General features: G+C 41.5%; 1 pseudogene; it reads left to right on the plus strand.

Annotated features, from left to right (window-relative positions):
* Positions 1–3188: 3188 nt before the first annotated feature.
* Positions 3189–5057, plus strand: LOC125515350 (annotated as a pseudogene).
* The last annotated feature ends 2133 nt before the right edge of the window (positions 5058–7190 follow it).

Consider the following 7190-nt stretch of genomic DNA (forward strand, 5'->3'; position numbering starts at 1 on the left):
ACACAGCTGACATACTCAGGAGAGTAGGTTTGGAAAAATGTAAACCTGTGAGTACACCTATCTCAACTTCTGACAAACTTTATGTTGAAAGTGGAGAGCCACTTGGGTCAGAGGATGCAACAAATTACAGGAGTGTTGTGGGTGCATTGCAATATCTGACACTTACACGCCCTGACATTTCTTATGCCGTCAACAAGGTATGTCAGTATTTACATGCTCCTAGCACTACTCATTGGACTGCAGTTAAGAGGATTTTGAGGTACCTTAAGTTTTCAGAGGGACTTGGACTTCAAATTACCAAGTCCTCTTCTATGCTTGTTATTGCCTACCCTAATGCAGACTGGGCAGGATGTATTGATGATAGAAGGTCAACTGGTGGATTTGCTGTATTTCTGGGATCCAATCTTGTTTCATGGAGTGCAAGAAAGCAGGCTACAGTCTCTAGATCAAGTACTGAAGCTGAATACAAAGCTTTGGCAAATGCCACAGCTGAAGTAGTGTGGATACAGACACTACTTTATGAACTTGGAATTAAGACTGCAAAAGCAGCTAGATTATGGTGTGATAATATTGGTGCAACCTATCTATCAGCCAATCCTGTTTTTCATGCAAGCACAAAGCATATTGAAGTTGATTTCCACTTTGTCAGAGAAAGAGTAGCTAGAAAGCTCCTTGAAATTCAGTTCATTCCTACTAGAGATCAACTTGCTGATGGATTCACAAAGCCTCTCACTATGAGGAGGTTAGACGAGTTCAAGTACAATCTCAACCTTGGTCGAAGTTCGTGAGGTTTAGATTGAGGGGGAGTGTTAGAATATGTATAGGGTAGTTTCATTCAAATTGTAATCTATCTCTATCTCTATCTCCTTTCTTTCCTCCCCAAGTTACCTCCTGTACCGAACCAACTTGGGATCGTCTCGATCTCTTGATCTCTCCTTGTACTCCAAGGCATTGCCAATATATATACACATGCGGCCCGAGACAAAGGGTTCAACGCTTCCAACCAAACTTACACTACCACCTACGAGGTAATATATTTGTCACCCATTATATATAGATCATAACAAAAATAACGGCCTATATCAGTTTGGAGTGTTGTAAAGTTTATTATCATTCTTAGACATATTCTGTGAGTGCGCTTATCTAGCGTGTACCGTATACTGGATACCCACACAATTCACTTGGATTATCTTTTGGTCAGAAGGCCAGTTGACTTAATTTGATTAGCAAGCCAAACATCATTTACATTGTAATTTCAGTAACTTAAACTAGCTAGCATCGTCCCTCGTATCAGCACCAAAGGACCACTTAGCTCATAATAGAAGAAAACTGAGAAGCAAGTTATATATGGTGTGCTAAATTTCTTTTATAATCTACTAAACCAACATATATAGTTGTTGGTAACATTTCCACTTGTTGTAGGTTATCTAGCAGTGTATGCACAGGCTCCGTTTGTATTCTATTCTTCAGCGATCGCCGAAAATTGTTTGCAGACATGTGTACACAGTTGGAACCGGAGGACACATATGTCTTTACCCAACAGTGCTGGCGGTATAGTTTGAGGATTGCCCCCCTCCCCCTCCCCCTGCCTTAGGCATTGCATAGTCCCAGACGACTTTGTTTTTTTCTGCATTGTTTAGAGTAGGCTGGATGTGAACTTGTTTTGATTGTATTCCATTCGTGCGACATTATGAGTCAAAAAGCGCCCTTTATCAGAAAAATAAAAGTTTTGGGTCATAAACAACTAACTACTCAAGTGATAAAACCTAAAAACTTGATCTCAATCATCTTAATATAATCTAACGCAATGCTATCTCATTCTAAGACATCCCAACCTTTTATAAACAAGCTAAAACACTTCATTACTATTTTTACACAAATTGTACAACAAAATATGTTGTAATAGTAAAAGATGGCTCTGCGAGTCAACTTGATTGGAAAGTTAAACTGCATGTTTTAGTGGATTTGATGATCTAAGGCATTGACTGCATCATTTTATAGAACTTAATCTTTTCAGGACTATGGTACGTACTCACACAAACTAATAAATGATTTGATTATATTTGTATGAGGTGAAGATGACTAACATTATTTGCTTGTATGTGCAATACATATACTTCTTTAAAGTTATACCACATCCGCAAGATGAACATTATATTAGTGCATTCCTTAATAAAAGTACAATTATGTCGATACTTTCGTTTAATAACTCTTTCCTTACATTTTTAAAACGACAAGGTTGTTGAATTAATTCAGCTATTGGAAACTATGTTTATGTCTAAACACGAACCAAGAAAAGAGATGTAGTATATAAACTTAATTATTTAAAATGTAAGACATTTCATTCAGTAAATTCAGTGAACAACTAATGGTCTGAAGAGTCCTCTCAGTAGGAATGTCTCATTTGGTTCGCACTTGTGTGGCGGCTATTACCAAACCCGTAAAATCTTGAGAAAGGCGTTTTGGAGGCCGAGCTCCATGAAGGCCTTTATTTTTGAAAAATTCAAATTCAAACTTTTATGGTTCAAAAAATTCTGAAAAAAAATATGCGTGTATGTAAGGATGTAACTCACATGTGTAAAAATTCATGATGAAATTCCTTGAGTTGCAACCTATACAAAAAATACAAATTCATGGCCTGGGAGGATGAATAGTATCATGTGTTAAACATCCTCAGATTTGTCTTTTTTACACAGCCCTCATTTCAATGTATTTTGAACTGAAAATTTTCACACTTCTGTATTATGCCTTCATATATATCTGTAATTTTTTTTTCAGAATTTTTTGAAATGTAAAAATATGAATTTTAATGAAATTTCAAAGTTGAATTTGGAGGCCTCACTGGAGCCCGAGCTCCAAAAGGGATTTCCGGTAAAATCTAGGCTAGGAAGATTGGAAGAATGACATAGTGCAACACAAGTCAGAGTGTACAACAATTCAGGAGCGGATGCATTATGCACACTAAAGCGGAAGTATGCACCAAAGAGACAACTTTCGAAATTTCTATCATTATCTCTATGAAACATAGCACATTAGATAAGATCAATTATGCATTTCTGGAAACTTTTTTTCTAGAAAGCCAAACTTTAATTTTGTGTGGCATATGTGTGATCGGAGAGCTTGCATACGCCATGGCAGTCATGTCTTCTTCCTGCCTATATAAAGCACCCCGTTAGCAACCTTACAATTCAGGCGAAGAGTTTCAACCAACACTGAGAGCTCCTCTCCTAATCTCTCCCTTCTCTCCAACAGGAGTCTGGGGTTAGAGAGAGAGAGAGAGAGAGAGAGAGAGAAGTGCAAAAACAATTTCTCGCCCCACTGTTATACCAAGTTCACATCCATCTCACTGTTATATATCTTTGTATCACAATGACTGGCCTATCCCTGGAGCACCCTTGGGCATTCGCCTTCGGTCTCCTAGGTGCATACTATTCTCATCACATGCAAAAGATCATTTTCCTTGAATTACCCCTTGTACTATGGTAGTTCTTGTTTACAGCAGCTATTTGCTAGTGCAGTACTAGTAGACTCCTTTGTGTCCTTAAAGATCGGCCTTTTGCAACATCTATCTATATTATCTTTTTTTGCTTGCCACTTGCCACTGATTGATTGATTAATTGATGTAGCCTAGTACTAGCTCTAGTGACATCTAGCTCGGTGCACCATGAACCCATAAAGAAACAACAACAAAGCAAATTGCATATTTTTTTCTCAAAGGATAAAGCACATAAAAGAAAATGTACTAACTGTGTCCTGCAATTATCGCAACTCATCGCTTACTTTGGTAACTTTGTGCCGTGCAGGCAACATCATCTCTTTCACGAGCCTCCTGGCCCCCATGTAAGCGACTGTCTATGTTTTCTTTTTCATTTGATTGATCATATCAATATGTCTTCCCATAACTTATCTGTACATACTAAATTTATCAGACCAACATTCTACCGGATCTACAAGAGCAAATCCACGGAAGGGTTCCAATCAGTGCCCTATGTTGTGGCGCTGTTTAGCGCGATGCTATGGATCTTCTACGCGCTGGTCAAGTCCGGCGAGGGCCTCCTAATCACCATCAACGCCGCAGGCTGCGTCATCGAAACCGTCTACATTGTCATGTACCTCGTCTATGCCCCAAGGAAGGCCAAGGTCTTCACGGCCAAGATCATCCTTCTCCTCAACATCGCCGGCTTCGGGCTCATCCTCCTCCTCACCCTCGTCGCCTTCCACGGCGAGAGACGCGTCGTCTCACTCGGCTGGATCTGCGTTGGCTTCTCCGTCTGCGTCTTCGTTGCCCCACTCAGCATCATTGTGAGCCCCTTTTGACCGACAAACCTCATACTTCAGCTCATGGCGCGACCTCTTGTACGTGTGTCAACTAACTTTGATGTGTTCCATTCCCCAGGGACGAGTCATCAAGACCAAAGAGTGTGGAGTACATGCCCTTCTCCCTCTCCCTCACGCTCACCCTCAGTGCCGTCGTCTGGTTCCTCTACGGCCTGCTCATCAAGGACAAATACGTCGCGGTAATTTAAACATCATCCAACCCTTCTTTTAATTTGCCGACAGATACGCATTCTATTCGCAAGCATGAGCACTGACGAGTGGCAATTAACTTTTTGTTTGCAGCTCCCAAACATCCTTGGCTTCACCTTTGGGATGATCCAGATGGCCCTCTACATGTTCTACATGAACGCGACGCCGGTGGTGAGCGATCTGAAGGAGGGGAAAGAGGGGATGAAGATGCCGGCGGAGGAGCACGTGGTGGTGATAAACGTTGGCAAGATCGAAAAGAGCTCTGGCGCCGTGGTTCGCCCAGTCACCGAGATGGTCAACGCCGTTCCGGCGGCGCCGGGGCAACAAGTGATGGCGCTGGACTCTGTCCGTTCTGTCGATGTGGTCTAAATTCATGCATGCAGGCTTGGTTCATGCATGAGTCGTCCAAGCTTTAATATTCGTGCAACTTTTTTGGAGGGTCACGCCTGCAGGGCATGCATGATGCCTCTTTTCTGTTAGATCAACGTGTTGATTGTATGAGGCATAATAAACCATTTAATAGCTGCTAACTCGCTTTCACCACGCCCTTTGTTAACTCATGAGATTAAGTCTTTTTTTCTCTATAAGAGGTTATTGCGATCCGTTGTTTCGTCTTGATTTTATTTGCGCCGACAGGGTTTTAAATATGTTATGGTGGGTTTTTTTTAGTATATCTGGTGTGCTACTAGAGATGATATTTATTCTGAGAGGAGATTGGAGTTGTTCGGTGCGGGGTTGTAGTGTCCTTACACATTTCGACCTCGGTGTGAGCTTCTCGTCGGTGTGTGAGTCCCTTGAGAGCTCATATCCATGCTGAAACCATGGAATTGTTGCTATACGTTCACATGACTCTGCCCACTGATCTCTCGCTCGCTCATGTAGGCTCCCTGCCCCACTAACTTGCTTAGCATTTTTCCGCCCACTCTACTTCTATCTTATAACAATTTGGCTATCTTTTTTATTTGAAATGTTAGTTAAATCAAAAGATGTTTACAGATTTTAGAAAAATCTTAGTTTTTTTAAAAAAATGTCACAAACTAAAACACCCATGATTTTTCAAAAAATATTTGGGAATTTCTAAAATATTCGTAGATTTCATAAAATATTCACAAAACTATTTAAAAAAGTTTACAAACTTTAAAAAATGTTCCAAAACCTTAAAAATATTCAAGAGTTAAAAATATGTTCATGGATCTAAAAAACGTTTAATTATTTTTAAATATCTTCAAAAATTTAAATGTTCACAATTTTCAATAAATATTCATGAGTTAAATTTGAAAAGACATAAAATAAATAATAAAAAGAAAAAATAAATGAAAAACAAACCTGGACCTCAAACAATGACACACATCATTACAGGCGGGGCCCAATGACCCCAACAGCCGTTGTTGCACCGGGAGGCTCCAAATCTAGAGGGCTTCACAGATTTGCAGTGCAGAATGCAGGTGGGAGTATTGTAACCCAAAAATGCTAGACATACAAAGATTTACAAGCTTTTTCCATCTAACAACCAATCACAAACCTCTCCCCCTTGATTTTTATGGAGGTGGGCCGTCCCGCTCACTTGTTGACCAATAAAAACTAACCCACCTGTAAAAGCCTGTAAATTGTTCGTACGTGTAGCATTGCCGATTGTAACCCATCCGGAGTTTCCCGAGAAGATTTTGCTCTGTGCACTGCAGGAAAAACTACATATATCGAGCGTACGGGAAAACTGCCCATGCCCATGCCCATGTCGAGTGTTATTTTACGGGATGCTCGTTATACTATGCCAAATACCTCTAGAAAGACTAAAATACATTGTAGGTCCTCAAACTATTTTGAAGATGTCATGTAAGTCCTCAAACTATGAAAAGTGTCATCTAAGTCCTCAAAAATTTTTGAACTGTAATAAGTGTGTATATATGTGACACCTCCGAAATAGTTCAAGGACCTACATGACACATTTGAAATAGTTTGAGGATCAGGATGACACACATATTGCACTTTGAGAACATGGATGACGATTTTTATAGTTCGAGGACCTACGTGACACTTCTAAAATAGTTCGAGGACCTATGATGCACTTCACTCCTCTAGAAATAACTCGATATATATACAGTACTCGGCATACAATCCAATACACCAAGCACCTTAAATAATTCACTCTGCACACACAAGGTACTCGGCATGCACAAGGTACTCGGCAAATGTTTTACCACGAGTTCCCTTTGGCAGTAGTAGTTGATGGAGCTGTTAGAGCATCTCTAGTAGACCCTTAAAATCGCAAACTGTAAAACTGAAAGACGAGTCGAGAAAAATGCATTTTAAGAGTTCATTTCAGCTACGGCCGAACAGATACTGTAAAATAAACTGTAAAACTGGGATAAGAGCTCATTTCTCCGGTCCGGCCGCTGCCGCCCCTTCCCTCAGCCGGCCGCGCCGGCCGCGCCAACCCGTCGCACGTCGGCCGTGCCCCGTCCCTGCGGCCACGGCCCCATCACCGACGCGCCGCGCCCAGCCTCGCCGGCCACGCCTCGTCGCCTCCGCCGGCCGCGCCCAGCCACGACTCGTCGCCTCCGCCGTTCACTCCTTGCTCTATTGCTAGTCGTTGTCGGCCGAGACGTGCCTGTCTGCCTGCCGCGCCGGGAGGATTCCGGCGGCCAGGAAGAGGTCATGGGAGG

Source organism: Triticum urartu, chromosome 6 (assembly GCF_003073215.2).
Source record: "Triticum urartu cultivar G1812 chromosome 6, Tu2.1, whole genome shotgun sequence".
Lineage (NCBI taxonomy): Eukaryota > Viridiplantae > Streptophyta > Magnoliopsida > Poales > Poaceae > Triticum > Triticum urartu.